We start from the raw sequence: 18495 nt of genomic DNA, 5'->3' as shown, positions 1-18495 counted from the left end.
TGAAGACTGACGACCTTTTGATCTATCAACTCTTGAATTTTATGTTTCAAGTTGATACAATCCTAGGTAATATGCCCAACACTTCCTGAATGGTAAGCACAGTTAAGATCGGGTCTATAAAGCTTGGAGTTGACATTGATATTTTTTGGATCAATTATCTGTATCAGGCCAACTGATTTCAATCTTTCAAATATTGTGTTCGGCTCTCAACCAAAGGAATAAAGACTCTAGAAGGTTTCTTCTCAAGATTTAGGCAAGGAGAATAGTAATTATTTCCTGGATATGAAGGTACTTGACGGTAGTTTGAAGGATTTCGGTGAGTTGGTGCTTGCGTTTAGAAATTTGGGTATCATGGAGCTCGGTAGCTAGGAGGGGTGTTTTGGTAATGTGGAGGTGGATTTTGGTAACTTGATTGGATATTTGAACAATTAACTGACTGAGCTTGGTAATATGGATGGGCATTTTTGTAATGTGAAGGTGGAGTTTGATAAATAAGAGGTGAAATTTGGTAACTCGGTGGTGGAATTTGGTAATTATGAGATAAAATTTGGTAACCCGGTGGTGGAATTTGATAACCTGATTGGGTATAACAAGCTGGCTATGAATTTTGTGGAGCTCGAGAATAACCTATGTAAGGTGAGGACTTTTTGAAGTGTCGTTTTTCATCAGATGCGCAGGAAATAAAAGACACATCTTCTCTCTTCTTTTTCAACAATCCTGAAGATTCGGTTCGGGCGGCAACGCGACAAAATCTTTCCGGTTTTAATCCCATCTTCGATAGCCTCACCTACCTTGACTATCTACGCAAATTTTGCCCCAATGAGCAACATTATCCTGTCATAATACCCTGGCTCTTGAATGCGTATGAACACTTCAACGATCTCCTTCTCCAACATAGAGGGTCGAACTCGGGTGACCTCTTTCCTCCACCAATACGCATATTCACAATACTTTTCAGTGGATTTCCGCTTAATTCTCTCCAAAGAATAGCGATCAGGAATGATTTCTGCATTGTAGGCGAACCGTTCGACAAAATCCTTAGCTAGTACATTCTAGCTAGACCATTGCCTTACCTAATGAGAGGTAAACTATTCCAACGCTTCTCCACTTAAACTTCGGCTAAAGAGCCGCATTAACAAGGCTTCATTCCTGCCAACTCTTACGAATTGGTCACAGTAGGTAATCAAGTGCGGCAAGGGATTCACTGTTCCTCCGAAAGTGTCAAATTTTGGCATTTTAAACCCTTCCGGGAGGTCCAGATTCGGATGGATGCACAAATCCTCATAACTCAACCCATCGACTTCAGGAATATAGTGCAACTCCTTCATGGCTTTCTTGATCTCCTCTTTCATATTCAGCTTGGCTGCCTCTTCCTTTGACCTCCACTCTCTCTCTCTCTTGTTCCTCATAGTGATCAAGCTCGAAACAATTGGCATAGGGTTCATTTGGAATTGGAATTCGGAAAGTAGTATTTTGAGGCAATGGCGGAGAAATTGAGAGATTCTGGGTATTTTTAGTGGCTTGGTAATTTTGGGGGAAAGTCTGAGGGTTGGTATGTTGATTTTAGTGATGGGGGAAGGTTTGGGGATTGTTAACATTTTGGTTTTGAGTGGGAGGGCAAGCTTGAGGGTTGGCATTTTGATGAGGAGGGAAGGTTTGAGGGTAGGTTCCTTGAGGAGGAGGTGACGCTTGGTAAGAGACAGACGCATGATGGGGATTTGGGGCGATTAGATCAATGATTGGGGGATTTTGAGCGGGGTTAGAGGGTGGATTCTGAACCTGTTCTGCGCTTGGAGGAGGAAAGTGGAGTGGAGGTATTCCATCTCCAGGAGGGTTGACTGAAAAAATTGGATTCGGTAGATCTTGTCTTCTTTGCATTTCAACCCTTATTTCAGTAATCTGTTGCATCAATTGCATAATTAATTCATTTTGATCAGCGACAGTGGGCTGAGCCACATCAACATCAATCAGGCTAATCTCGTCATTGTTATCACCCATTACTGCCTTTCCTTTTCGCAAACTTTGATCAGGTAAGAAATCTTTGGGGGCCTTAGATCTTGTGAAATAAGGATGACCAGCCAGCTTATCAACACAAATTAGTTCTAAGTACCTCACAAAGGAAAATAACTCAAAAGATAAACGTGTTAGTCTATGTAAATGATAAATAATACAAAATATTACACATATGACCACAAACATATAAGAGTTGCTCCACTTGAAGATAACTTAGCCCACGTATTTAGTGAAATGACTTAATAGACAAAAATTTGTCTATTTGATTTTGAGCTTAGTGAATCAGAAATGTCGACTTGAGTCGTGACAAAGTCGATTGTATCTTTCTTTGTCGTACTTTTGATTTTCGATTGAGAGGAAACTCTATTCTCCTTGCAAGAGTTGAAAAAGATAAAATTTCTCAAAATGGGGACCGAACCTTGAAAGACTGCCCATGTATCTCACTAGCGAGAATTCAGGTCCTACGTAGTTTGATTGACTTGAATCTCTTTTTGAGTTGAGATGGCAAATTGACTTTTTTTTCGAGATGAGAAAGTAAGATTTAGAATTTGAAAGAGAAGTTTGATTCTTGTTGGGAAACTAAAGACTCGAAGAGTATTTGGACGTACTTTTGATAGTGACTTGATATTTATGCATAGGGGTTCTAAAAAATTCGAAGAGGAGTGAGCTATAATATCTCCAAATGAAGCAACATATTCACACAAGCAGTTATAACACATAAACGAATATTGCGCATTCTAAATAGATATGTGACCCATTTATGCCAAGGGTAGGCCTAACAATATGAAAGATGTATACGTCATTTGAAACATTTCATTGCCCCAAAACCCATACTTATACAAGTTTTGCGAATAAACCGAATGGGGATACATAATAGGGTAAAAGGGATAAAAAATAATCAGTCTCACACAGGAGTACAATCCTAAACTAAACTTCTATGAAAGGTTATTCGCTCTTGAGCTTTTTGTTGTCTCTGGATGTCCACACTTTTGTATAGAATAGTTGCTTGTACAACTCCTTCTTTGAATCTAACAAACTAGTAGACTCCCAACCCCCAAGAACAATGATTTTCAAACAACGTATATATTCTTTAAATTTAAACACATAAGTATGATCGTCTGTTTAGGTCGTGGGCCGTTTTGGACTCAAGGTGGTCTTTCTAATGGGCCCAACACACCTTGGGTGTTGGGTTATCTTAGTTCAATGCACTAAAAGGGATTTGGTTTCGCTCTACACTAGTTGACTAAGAGTTGGTTTAGATAAGACCTGGTTACCCAAGTCGGACAAACTACGGGGTGAAATCTAATAAACAACGTTGGATGACCACAAGCCAACTATTCGCTTATCACTTCAAATGAATTCAAATAGTGTTTTTCTGAAAGACAGTCGTGGTAAGCCACGTAACCGCCTTTCTTTTTAATGCAATGTATTTGCCGATTGGCGAAATCGGATGCCATGAAATGCAACAATTTGTAATTTACAAGAATTGAATCACGTAAGCAATTAAACAAATAGTCAAATAAGTTAATTTTAAGGTTAGAACCCATTCAAATCCCCAGTGGAGTCTCCATTCTATTTTATTATAAAAATAATATTACTTTAGACTGATTTAGAGTTGCCACTTAATTTTAAAAAAAAATCAAGAAAATTGATTTTCAAAGGATTAAAACAGGAAATCGATTGAAAACTTAAAAGAGGTTCGGGGTTCTTATTAGTGTCCTAGGAAGGATTTTAAAAGCACCTACAACACCCGCTAATGCGGTTATCCGATAATTAATTATTTGGCTAATTTATTTAAAAGATAAGCACGCTCGACTAAGTGAAAGTAAAATATTTACTTAATTTTAAACATTTACTTCAAAATAGTTATCTATTGGGGAGTTGAATTTTTGAAACCTCGAAATTAAATAAACACATAAAACACATAATAACAAATAAAGGAAATAGGGAAAGAAGATTTGGGCCCAAGTCTGGATCTGTCCGCCTGGGCCAGCACTTGGGCCTAATTTCTACTTTGGGCCTTAGGCCCATTTCCACACCTATCCTAGACTAATAATGTTGGGTTTGTGGCCCACTTTCTCTCTTGGTACCTGTCCTAACAACTATCAAATAATGATAATTAAAATGCAAAAGGCTTAGGCCCAGAAGTAACAAAATACAACTTTTAAAATAAAAGTGGCTTTTTGGCACAATTCCTTCAACTCTCCGATTCGATGCATATTTTCAGGATCCGAGACCTGATCGTCGATTTCTATAACCGGCTGACTCGAAAAAGAAATTTGAGCATTTAAGGCTCTCCCGAAATGCAAATAGAAAGATAGGAGTTCCTAATGAACTCGGACAGATTCACATGCAACAAAAATCAATAGTAAAGAATTAGAGCCTTAAAATAACGAAAATCATAACATATCTAAAACAATTTATCAGAAGGACTCTTAGAATAAAAATAGTAAAGGTTGAAAATCTAAACGAAAGGGAACAAATACATAAGAAAAACTAGTGGCCTCCGATCATGCTAACAAACAGAGTTTGCACTCAAGTTACTGCTCAAGAAAAGGGTTAAATAGAAGGATAAAATCATAATGAAATAAGCGAACTAATCACTTAATATACTATATAATGAGTATTATGGACATTATGCAATGTAAGCCAAATAGGGTCTCGTCATCTTCTAAATTTTCATAAGCAAATGAGCAAAGGAATATTGTCTAATCCAAAGCAAAGTGAGACGCAAAAGAAAACTAAGACATGCACATAAGACAACATATAACAAAATTGGCAATATTCGACATTACGGGAGGCAAACCAATAAAAATGCAAAATCTGAAAATAGCATGCCCATTCACTATCTAAACCAAATAAAATTTACCCAAAACTAAACATGAATTCTAAACCAAAACTAGTTTACTATTTCCGTAAGCGGCAGACACTTTTAAAACTCAAAAGAAGAGATAGAAAACGCTATCTTTAAATCGATTAAACACAGGCTAAAGAGAAGAACATTTAAACTAAATGGGCAGTCAACTCATAAAATGCACGAATAATCGAGCTCGCTTACGACTGATTCCCTAACGCTAAGAAAAACAAAAGAACTGATCAACAGTCTCCAGACTTCATGATGACTTAATCAAGTGTATTTATTTACGACTAATGCAAAAGTCTAGCACCAATCTCCGAACAACTTATACTCATTTTAATAAGCAAGAAACGGCGCACTTAACATTAAATCGACCAAATTTTATGCATTTCGGCAAGGCTAAGCTTCAAATATTTGATGAGAAAAAAAAAAGAAATACAACTCATAAGCAAAAGGGCTCGGAGAAAATGGCCTTGGAATGAAGTGGGGGTTGGGACATCGATTGTGACATTTCAAACATTTTGAAAGCTTGATAGGCATGTGAGCACCTTTTCCTTACTACCTGCATATTCATAGTAACTAATAACAAGATAAAACTAAGGGAGAACATCTCCAAAACTAATGATGGAGCAGCTAAGAAAACCAAGAAAACAAGAACAAAACAACAACCAGAAGTTGACCATCAACATCGACTTAAACAGCAACCAACAGCCAGCAACCAACTAAATGGAAGCTTCTATCATTGAAATGCTACTCTAAGGTAGCAGAAGAGAGTCAAAGGACATTATGGAGGGAGGCGTTACCTTTCGAAGTGCAGCGACTGAGACAATGACGAGTTAGAAGGCGACTTCTCCACGAAAAACCCAAACTCGAACAACCGAACAAAAATCTAGGCAGAAAAACTTAACCCAAACGCTGAAAATATCATCCTCTGCTTCTCAAAAATTGTATCCAAAGTGTATGTCAACTACTGAATAGTCAAACCTTACTTTGTATCTTTTGCTAAAAATTTCCAACTCTTTTTTTTTCTAGCAAAGAAGCCTACTCAACTCCAACTCCAATTCCCCCCCCCCCCCAACGAAGAATAAAGAGGAAGTATTTATAGAGTAAAAATTAGGGTTCGTTTTTGGGGGAAAAGATGAAGAAATTTGAATTTCAAATCATTAAAAGATAAGGTGCCAGCTCGAGTTAATACAAATCTCCAACGAAAGAATGAATATAGCCGTCCGATTCGAGGAGAAAGGATAAAGGGAGTGAGATATTGCTCCACATGCATTCGAGTTCTGGACTGAATTCGCATCTGCTGGGCTCGCGATTGGAGCATTTCTGGGCTTCGATTTGCAGCGAGGAAGAAAACATTGGCAGGGTCAGGCCACTACTGTTTGTACGTTGTTATGTTGTTGTTTTGGTAATGAATGCTATTGTATTGTATTAGTTGGGCTAGGGTTAAGGAATTATTGAATTGGATTGGCTGAATTTGGAGTTTTGGGTTGCTGGAGGAATGGGAATATTGGCCTAAAAATGGCCCTTAAATATAACTCTAAAAACTTGATGAAAAAATGGTTATCATTGTATTATAAAATCATAGCCAATTTGAACTTAATTAGGATAGATTCGGCTAGTAATTGAATAAGACGAATTGATGTTAATTAGTTAAGAAGCTTCTTAATTTTAACGATATAAGATAATTAACTTAATTATAAACTAAATAACTTAAAATATAGACTATTATATAACTAAACCAATTAACTGAATATTTAATTAAAATAAAATCTTTTGAGACGATTTTTGAATATTATAAAATATACTAATTATATAAAAACATATTTATTATTTAAAAATTATAAAAGGACTAAAATTACCAAAAAATGACTTGAACAATATTTAAACTTTTAATCAAATTAATTATTTTGAATCGTTCAAAATTAAAGAAGCTCGAAAATTAATTCTTCCCGGCAAGGGTCAAAATTGGGTGTCAACAGTATTCATAGTGTGTTCAATGAGAATGGCCTTTCATACAACACAACAATACTATCATAGTCATACATATCATACATAATCATAGTCCTAGACAATTCATACATAAACATTTGTAAGGGTAAAGGGAGAATGATCTATCAACAATTACCACAAGTACACAATAGTCGTAGGATCTTCACTTTCTAAGTGAATCATAAGCAACACCTTAGTCACATCATATTCATATTCATGCATGTATGTGTGTGATTGTCTTTCCAATGACACAACAACAACTTTATCATAATAGACATGTTATCCTCAAAGTATTCATAAACATGTATATAATACCATAAGCATACATATACATCATATCTTACATTCAAGGGTCATATTGAGTCAACACTTATAGCATTCAATATATGAAACATAGATATAGTCATAACCCAAGTAAAACATTCATTCCATGCATAAGCTCATATACTCATATTAGATGTCATGTAGATGAAGTCTCCTCACAATAGGGCCATACACAATTCAACATACATAATGGCTTCCTTCTTGGAGCCCTAACACCCTTAGTTTATTCATTTTAGCTCCTTACCTTTAAGCCCTAGGAGTCATATTTTTGTTACAGGCCTTACTCTTCAAGCAATGCCTCACATGATCATCCTTTATACCTAACTATTAAGGTAACCTAACCACATGTCTCATTCTTGATCAATTATAGTCATATAGGAAACATATAAACTCAATCTCAACACTACACAAGCATGATCCATCATATAAGCCCTAATCAAGTTAGTTCATGTCTACAAGCTTTACTTATAAGCAATTCATGTCTAGGTGATCTAATCTAAGGCAATTCATCAAGAAGTTCATCATTCTTAGAAGGTCACATATAAACCCTCAATTAGCCTCTTTCATGGCATAGCCCTAATCACATCAATTCACCTTAGAAATCTTAGGTTAATCAAGTATACATGTAGAATCATACTTAGATCATGCAATTACATCATAATTAACTCACATCAAATCAATTGGACCAACTTGCAAAACCATCACATAATGTAAAGAAGAATCATAGCTAGGATTGGGGATCTCATGGATTCTTGAAGGAGTTGACTTAAAATCATATAAAATCAATCATACATTCATAAACAAACATAATTCAACCTTTAAAAGCAACTTTAAAAGGAATCCATGGAGTTGAGTTGAAACCCTAGCTAATTGAGTTTTTCTAGAATTGAGATAAAAGCTTTTGAAAGGGGCTCCTTAGGTGATAGCTTCCCAAGGATGAAGAACTCCGTTAGTTGTAGAATCCCACCAAATTTGTATTGAAAAGCTCCCATCTTCAAGCCCTAGTTGATCTCTTTCTTGGTCTTCAATGGAGGTTCTAGAGAGAAGATTCTTGGAGGGAAGGAAAGTTGGGTTTTGATTTGGGGTCTTGGGTTATAATGAATTAATGAGGTGTTAAATGATATAAAATACTTTATATATATGTATAATTACTATATTAAGCAACCCCCTACTTAAAACAAACTAAAATAGAATTATCTAAACTAACCCACCTATTAGCCGACTTTGCACAGATTTCAAGTGCAATCCACGCCCCGTCCTACAAGTCTGTGGGTGGGGTCTTCAACTCTGCATTTTGGGGCCTGATCCACGAAACCCCCACCTACGGGCGTGGATCAACCTACTGGCCGTAGGTGCCATCCGTAGGTGGCCCCATTTTGGCAGATTTTTGGTTTTAGGCAGCCTTAGGGGTTTAGACTTTAGGGTCCCCCTCAAGGACCCTTGGTTGGTCTTTAGGGGGTCGTACCTTGACGTTTAACCCCTAGACACCTCCACCTAAGCTCGGGAACTCAATATACAACCTAAAACAAAACATCAAACTCAAAATCTCACACATAAGGCTCTAGTTTCACCTACTAGTTTTTGTTAGGCTCTAGCTTGGTCTTACTGGTTTTCCGGGTTGTTACAACTTTATTATAATTTTACTCTTTCGACATCAAGCCCCGAAAACAATTGGAGGCATCACTTTATCAAACCCTGAAGATAATCGGAGGCATCATTACAACTAGTCCCCGTAAACAATCGGAGGACATTTGGGTTCGTCCACCTTAAAATAGGATATATCGGGTTCATCCACCCTAAAATAGGGCATGGGTTCGTTCACCCTAAAATAGGACATGGGTCCATCCACCCTAAAATAGGATACATGGGTTCATCCACCCTAAAATAGGACACGGATTAGTCAACCCTAAAATAGGATATATCGGATTCATACACTCAAAAGTAGGAAACACACATATTGAACTCATACTTTATGATGTCATTAACAACTTTACTTTTGACTTACAGACATCACTTATCATCGAGACCCCGAAGACAACCGGAGGCCTCATTTATCATTCTAGTCCCCGTAGAAAATCGGATGATATTAGATATCATTTACCATTGGGACCCTGAAGACAACTGGAGGACTCATTTATCATTTAAGTCCCCAAAGACAACCAGAGACATTATTACATCATCTACATAAGCCAGACGGCTACACTTTCACTTTACTCTCTACTTTAGTAATTACTTTAATCTACTTTACCTACTTTAACGACTTTACCTTAAACTTTACAGACATCACTTATCATCAAGTCTCTGAAAACAACCAGAGACATTGTTTATCAATATATCTGTGAGGACAATGGGAGACACCAATTGGTCATGTGACCACATCATCATAAGCCAGACGGCTCCATGTTTAATTACCAAGTCTCTAAAGACAACTACAGACAACATTTGGCCAAATGTCTTTCATAAGTCACACGACTTCATCCCCATTCTCTCACATATATATCACTGTTTTATTCATTTATATATTCTTACACATTCGTTTTATCTTAAACTTTAATGAAAATTCTATTACGAGTTTTAGGAAAAATAATTTAAAGCAAAAAAGATACAGCACAACGTGAAACTTTTTCTTAGCAGCGAACTGCGACATGGTCCGAAAAGGAGTACCAAACTCTTAGGACGTGAGCTGATGAGCGACTTCCACCACAATCAAACCACACCCCTATCAGAAGGCATGTGGTTTTTTTTTGGGTTTATCAGTTTCAATTTTACATCCGAAAAACTTTTCACTCTCACCGGAGGAAACTTTCCAATACGAGTGACAATACACCAAGAGCTTTGGAAAGTATGTCCGTGTAAATTCCTAAGTATGGGTGTGAAGTGCATCACATTCATGTCTAAGAGGTTGCAAACCTCTTTTTCATACTCGACCTACTTTGTCATTCTTCCTCAACCGAAGGTTATCTAACATAATAGATTTACTTTCTCAACCGATCAAGTCAAACTACAAACAGCCTGACTCCTAAGGTTTAAAAGATATGTAGGCGGGCTCAATATTGAAAACTATGTTGTATTCCAACATCCTCTCTCAAATATTATTCTCGAGCATTTCGGTCTCTTCATAATTCGATATCGGGATAGTTTAAATTCTTTCATAAGTGTGCATCAAATCAAGTGTATCGAATGACAAGTGACCTGAATTTTCATATAGCCTGAGATATGTAAGAAACCTAATTTTGAGGTTCAACCATAACTCCTAAAGTCCATAAAAAACCCCTTCCCGAATTCACTTGTATTGAGTTGTAATATATATATATAGGAAACCAATGGATGATAAATACAGAGCCAAATCAGCTTTATTTGGATTTGAACACATAGACTTTGTAGTTACTTTTCCCAGGGATAAAAATTGGTTTTATGCCATATCTCAGCCAAAAAAATGTTGGACAAATGAGGTACAGTAGAAAGATACATTATTAATATATCTACGATACATTGATATTTTGTATCAACATAGTTTATATAACGATACAAACTCAAAATCATATCATATACTTTATTTGAAAGTGTGATTGTTCTGCTCTATCATATTTACTAACATTTTGTGTAATTTTTCATTTATGTTGCATCACATCGATGTAGTTTTGTACTACTTAAGGAAGAAGTCAAAACTACACAGCCTTAATCAATACAGATTCACCACTGTCAATTGTTTATTCAAGACATATATTAATGTTGCACACACAAGGTACTACTGCAGCCCTCCTGATGAAAATTTAAGTACGCAAAGATCACATTGTGTGTGAGGTTGTTGAATTTGTATTCGAGAGGTCAATTAAAAACATAATCAAAGGGTTTTCCATCCCGGTTGGATTACTGTGGCATCTAGTTGATGATGTATACATTTCGGTGAACTCATATGGTAAGTTCCATTGGGTGTTGGGTGTTGTTTCTTTAAAAGAGAGGCTCATACGGGTCTACGATTCATCATTGAGTATAAGAATAAAAGTGGCATCTGGTGAGATAAAAAAGTTGGCGATTATGCTATCATCTTACCTTCCTTACCTTCATGACAGTGGTTTTTTCGATCAAACGGAGCTAACCGACTGGTCATCATTGGATGCTTACAATGACAGTCAAACTGGCATGCTTTTGGGACCAGAGCACATATTTCAAGTTGAATTCATACAAGACATTATGCAACAAGAAAGCGATAGCTTGTAAGTATTAGCACGTTTTTATTTGAATTACAATGTATATTCTTTCTCTTTATAATGTATATTCCTCATTTTTTTGAAGGGATTGTGGAATGTTTGTAGCTGCCTTTGCTGAGGTCCTTAGCGATGGTCTCCCTGTTCCAAAAATTGGTTTTCATTCAGAATACCTCTGTAAACTGTATGGAGCCCTATTATGGAAATACGGTACTAAAAAGGCTAAGGCAAGATACGTTAGTGAAAATGATGATCCAACAAGGCCTAAAAGTCATTCCACAGTACTAGTTCAAGAAGATTTGGTCAATGTTGATTAGAGTTTATTATCAGTTCTTAGACACCTTTTTACAGTTTTATTATTTTTGAGATACATTAACTCTAGCTTTGAACTTTTCTATTTTTGTTGTTTTCAGATGTTAGTACCCAAGCATTACAGTGTTTCAGTTAAAACTTGTTTAGTTTGACATCAAATTTCAATATTTTCACATGTTTTTTGAGGAAATGTATTGGTGTACGCAGTTGTCGTATATAATCTGATACAAAAATTGGATAACATTTATGTATCAAATTCATTAATTCTTGATCCTACAACAGCATTTATGCTCATTACTTCTGGTATGAGCTAATATTTCCTCACTTTACTAATGCAATGTATCAGATTCATTAATTCATAAAGAAATGACATCATTTATTCTCATTACTTCTGGTAGGAGCTGATAATTTTTGGTCAATTTATTCAGCTGATACTTTTACACTTTACCAATTCAATGTATCAGATTCATTAATTCATAAACAAACTACAACTTTTATTCTCATTACTTTTGGTAAGAGCTGATATCTTGAAACTCATTCATGTTGCTGGCAATTTTGGTCAATTTATTGTAATTAGTCACATAGACAAATTAATTACTACTTATTGTGATTCATTTATCGACACTTCTTATTTCATTTTGCATACTTATATTTTTGACAACATTATTATATAAGATACATCATTATTCAATTAACTTAAGAGACATTATATAAAAACATGTCTAAAATATATTGACTGATACAATCCCCACAATCAGAATATAATTTACATTATTATTAAATAGGTAATGATACATTATTTAAACATGTATTTGAATCATAATATGTTATAAAAATAATCACAAGGTAGAAAATCTTAACATTTCAAATTATTGTAACGAGATTTCACTGGCTATTAGTAGATTGTAATGTTTTATCAAGGTAAAAGTGAAACATGAAAAAAAAAATGAAAACATGTAATCTTAAAATAATGTATCTGAAACATAACAGTAGCTCTAACAAACAAGTTTGTCAATCTTCTTTCAGGAAGAAAGTACAAGTTCTTCGGTTGTGACCTTCCTGTCCACAACAATTTGTATGTGTGTTTATCTTTTCATCTGGATTTTTCTTCCTACTTTTCCTTGGTCGTCCAGCCAGCCTTTTGTATCTTTGTGGCAAGATGATTTCTTCCAAAACAAACTTTGGTGCTGACCAATCCTCTTTATCTGGCATTGGAACCATCAGAACTTCATATGTGTTTCCCAATGCAGCTGGCTTATAATAATTTGAGCAGTAGGGATGTATATCTATAATATTTTTCTTCTTCAAAACAGTAAATGTGTGCGCACAAAGTATCTCGTCTAGCTGAAATCTCCCACAGTTATAGATTTTTCTCTCAAGGCAAACAATGCACACCCACATTCATAAACTGAATAAATAAATTCAGTAGATTGCACAACCTGGTAACATTAATTAAGACACAAACCACATATCAATCAAATCAATTTTATACTCACAACAGCCAAACAACAATCAATTCTAGATACATGATAGTTTATATATTGGTACATACCTTCATTTTTGAACAATTAGAAGCGTTTAGAATCAACAACTCTTAAAATCTCCTCCCTAATGTTTCCTTTGTATAGGATGTTATTTCTCTATTTTTAGAGTTCCAAGAACAGAATAGAATTTTGACTTCTTCCATAAAATCTATTGTTGGTAGTTGTCACACCTCAACAAGGCAATCATTGTTGATACATTTCGCTATGTTAGAAGTCATCATTCTCCCCATGTTTAATGTTGCATGAACTCTTGACCACTTTTCATAACCAGCATCCTCAAGATACATCTTAACTCGGTTGTCAATTTTAACGACCTTAGCCATCAATTTGTCAAAATCCTTTTTTCTATAAGCCTTGGTCATTGAATAGAACACACCACTTAGCATGTTTCTGCTTCTCTTGAAGTTTGAACAAACATTTTTTCAAAGGTCCCATATGCATGCAAAATGAGGAACATTTGAAAAAACAGTACTGACACTCTTAATTATGCTTTCATATTTATCTGATACAACACACATTTTTCCCTCTCACCGAATACACTTTTAAACTGTTCGAAGAACCATATCCATAAACAATCATTTTCACTGTCCACCACTCCATAAGCTAACGGCAATATGCATCTTACTCATAAATAGCGCACAGGTTTGTTAATTTCTAGATACACAACTATCGATATATAAAGGATCAAAATCAAGTAATCATTGTTATGAGACAAAAATTTATAAATTCTAATACAGTAATCATACCTGCACCATCAAGCGTACTTGCTGATGCAAAAGTTCCTTTGTAAGCTCCACCAAGATGTGCACCGTCAACAACAACTAATGGTCTACATAAGTCAAACCCCTTCATTAATGGCCTTACTGCTATGAGCAGATACATGAACTGATTTCGCTCCGACTTATGCATCCGTATATAAAAAAATGGATACACAGTTTCCAACATATATATGTATTTAGGCAATTGTCTATATCCATTCGCAGATTTACCCCTTGTCATCTCTAGTGCACGCTCCTTAGCACGCCATGCTTGTTGGTATGAAATATCAATCTCATATAGTTCTCTAATGTCTTCAATAACATCATTTGGAGTATGAATTATTTTATGATTGAGCAGTTTAGGAGTTGTCACACCACTAATAAACCCAATTGTAGCTTGAACATTTGTTAATATTATATCCCTTAACAGACATGTATGCTCACTATTGAAGTACCTCACTTTGAATAAATCTGATTTCTTCCTGCACTCAATCTCCAACAACAGTCATCCGATAAACACAATAATACATAGCTGCATTTTTTTTCCAGATTCATTAGTAACTTGCCTAACTGATACATTAAAATAGTAGATTCTAGACACAAGGATATATTAGTGAAAAATTACTATACTGATACATTAACATAAGGTGAAATATATCTGATACTTTATAATAATCTTACATTGACACAAAGATACAAAAACACATTAACCATGGAATATTCATCAAAACATACTTGTATCAAGTTGAATGCAATAATGTATCATCATTATTATATGCGTATATACAATCAAATATCAAAAAAAGGAGAGTCACATGCATCAGTTACTTTAATGAAAACAATCATATATTGATACATTAACATATAAAAGAAAGAAGTTCAAATATTTATGATACGTTATAGTGATATTACTCAAACTCATAGATACAAAAATATATTAAATAGTAAATACACATCAAATCATAATTGTATCAACTGTAATGCAATAATGTATCATTATTTTCTTATGTATACATAAATTCAAACAGCTAAAAAAGAGTAGTGTCACATAGACCTGATACTTTATAATACACAATAATGTAACTTACAAATCTAAGAACTCAAAATAACATGCCAAACATTTAATGAATCAACTTTATAGCAAATAAAGTATCATGATTGATTCACCAAAATTCAAATTCATGAATGAAAAATGAGTTGCATACCTTTTGTTATCAGATCTTTTAACTCAAAAATTGAAGCCATGTGTTATTTTATATTTTTCCACTACAGATACTAGAGTGGCTTTATGCTTGTACAATTGATTCACTTTCACATCTGTACTGTTTGTATCAGATATGTAATTCGTTACCTCCATTTCTGATAACAAGAATCACCATTTTTTTATTCTACCAAGTTGAGAGCCCCTGTATCCTTTTCAGCACCTTCAACACAGACGATTGCACCAGTCGACACATCAAAACTTTCTATATCGCTAACATCCTTATCAATTGTATCAACACAGAGGGGATACATACCAAATCCAACCTCGCGTTTCTTCACCTCTACGTACAGTTTTACTCTCATATCATTCTTTATACTCATTGGAGAGGAGTTTCCATCTACAATGTATCGGATTTCAATTTTTTTCTTGAGTCATCAATATTCAACTCAGCTGCAATGGCTAGAACTAGATTCATGAAGGAAACATTTTCACCAACCACTATCCCATCACTTTTGTATCTTTCATATTTAACCTCACTCTCCCATACTCCTGAATGCCTCAACAAAATTGAGATATTCATTATATAATCAAACTAACAACAAAAAAAATTGATTCTCACTCAAAAATTCCTTCGTTGAAACAAGGAAGAAGACGAACACGATTTGAATTTTTGAATTCTGATTTGGTTTGTTATTTTGGGAATCACGTTTCTATCATTGACATTAAGGATGAAACTGATTTGCGTGAATTAAGGGATTTAATTTTTAATTTTCCATTTTTTTTCCATTAAAAGTGCAACAATAAATTATATAACGTTTATTTTTTAATGTATCCACACTACAAATTATGTATCCGGATTGTGTTACTTTTTCAGAGATTAATGTAATTACAAACTAAATAGGGATAGATTGTAATTTCATATTAAAACTATGTGATTCCTAAAATTTATACTAATTAATTTATGCTAATTCATCTTTTTTAGTTTTTAGCCGAATCACCAACTAAACACAATTTGGCTAAATTGTTAACTCTAAATGGCTATGATTGAAATTCGTATGGTCTTTCTCTTAATTGCAAAGTTAGCTATCTTTAAGACCAAGTGTTGGGCCCTCTTCTTTCTCAATCAACTCCAGCAGCCCAACAATTACAGCAACATAATTCCAATTAATAATCCAATACCTATTCCAACAAAATAACATACATACAACCCAACCCAATTCTCCAATAGCAATGCCCCGACCCCACCTCGTCTTCTTCACACGTAGCATACGCGAACTAACAGCAAAGCGAGTAAATCGCGTTGCAAATCCAAAAATCCAACAACAAATCACGACCTCGAGCCCAACGCTTCTCCATTCAAATTCGTACAAGAAATATGTTGTCAACCTTATCCTTTAGAGAGAACTTCAATTTCAAATTCAAATTCTTACTTTCCATCCGATTTCCCCCCAAAATGATTTTCTTTTCCCCTATATAAACTCTCGACCAGTCAGTGTTTGGAGGGGAGAATTTTGGAAGTCGTAATTTTAGATTGATGGATATAATATCGATATAACCTCAAAATTAGGTCTAGATTTCTTTGAATTTCTTTTTGCCTTGTCAGAATCACACTTGTGGTCATGGAAAGCTCATTCAAGCTTGTTTCTCCCGTTCGCTGCTCGGAAAAAGTGACATCCACCGAGTCTATTTTGGACTCCATCCTTGCATTTCTCCGAGTTGAATTCATTTGAGTAAGCATCATCTTGTTCGGATAAAAAGGAGGCTAAACTACATAGGAAGCAGAAGTAAAGTGAGTGGAAATGTGGGACTGTATACACTCAAATACACAGGTATACAACAATCGTATACATGATATACAAGGCCATGGACTGATATACAGGTCAAAATGCAAAAATACAGAGATGAGGCAAAATACAGGTGTTCGGAAGCAAGAGATACATGTAAAGAGTTGATATACACGCTGATATACAGTCGATGTATACAAAAATGGAAATTGGGTTAAAGCCCCAAAAATTTGCAGCGAAATTGGCCCAAGAAAGGGCCTAATTTCATTATCTCTTTTGCTCTTCTATTTGCTTTGATTATGTTTGACTAATTTATTATTATTATTAACTCCAACTTTAAAATCATTAATTAACTTAGTTGAATTCCCCAAAAGATGAACTATTTTCTTTGTGTCGGTTTATTTTAATAAATTTTATTTCATCAACTCTTTATTCTTTATTTACTTATTCAAATGTTTATTTTTAGTCAAAACTTTCACTTAACTTTAATTAGATTAAAATGATTTCTTGGTTTATCGACTAAATTGGCTCAACTTATTATTGTAAAAATGAGTCAAATAAATTCTAATTTTTTTTATTACATAATAAACCATTTTCTTAAACAATAGTCAAAATATATTCTAACTAAGTTGTAGGATAACCGCATGTTAGCGGGCGCTTCAAATGCCTTAAAAACTTTCTTGAAGCGTAAATAAGAACTTCTTACCCATTTTCTCTAAATTTATAAAGATTTAATATGTTAAAATCTTTTTAAATTAAGTTTTCTTAATTTCTTCTAAAAAATTAAGTGGAGACTCTTTTCTAAGTATTTTTCTCAAATTGTTTTATACTTAGAACATTTCAAAAAGTGGTTTTTCTAAAGATAGTAAAATTACGGCATAACATCAGAGACGGGGCCAGGATTAGGAGTTTGGAGGTTCTAAATTTTAGAACATAAGAGAAAGGTGTTCGAACCCACAACAAATGTGTGAAAAGCATTTTCACCGTTCTTCCTTACCACTGAACTGTCAATCAATTTTGTTAGGGGGTTCAAAAGTATATATATAATTTTTTAATACAAATACAAACTTAACAGAAAAACTAGTGGGTTCGTCCGAACCCACGAACCCCCACATAGCTCCTCTTCTAGTGGGTGCCCTTCAAATAATTGGTGTTTCAGAAAAATAGTTGCACGATTGGCCAATACGAGTTTAGAAAGGATGATGGGTCGTAGTCGGTATCTATAGACTTGAACTTCAGAAACTCTTGATTTCAGTACCTTGGAAGTCCATAAAGGGCTTGTGTGGGTCGTACATGGTTTTATGGATCGTGGAGGCCTGCTCGTGAATTATTATCCAGAAAGTCAAGTTTTAGGGATTAAGTTTGACTACCTGATAGTACCAGTCGTGAAAGGTGATCCATGGTTCCTCGTCAGAGAATTGTACTTTAAGTACTTGGCATTCACAAAGGGATCGTACGGTCCGTAGAGCAGTGTACAAGGGTTAATTGAGTCTTTTCCT

The sequence above is a fragment of the Solanum verrucosum genome, unplaced genomic scaffold, assembly GCF_900185275.1.
Source record: "Solanum verrucosum unplaced genomic scaffold, falcon-dt-bn FXZP01000113.1, whole genome shotgun sequence".
NCBI classification, from domain to species: Eukaryota; Viridiplantae; Streptophyta; class Magnoliopsida; order Solanales; family Solanaceae; genus Solanum; species Solanum verrucosum.
The sequence above is the reverse complement of the archived record's forward strand: the minus strand, read 5'-3'. Positions refer to the sequence as shown.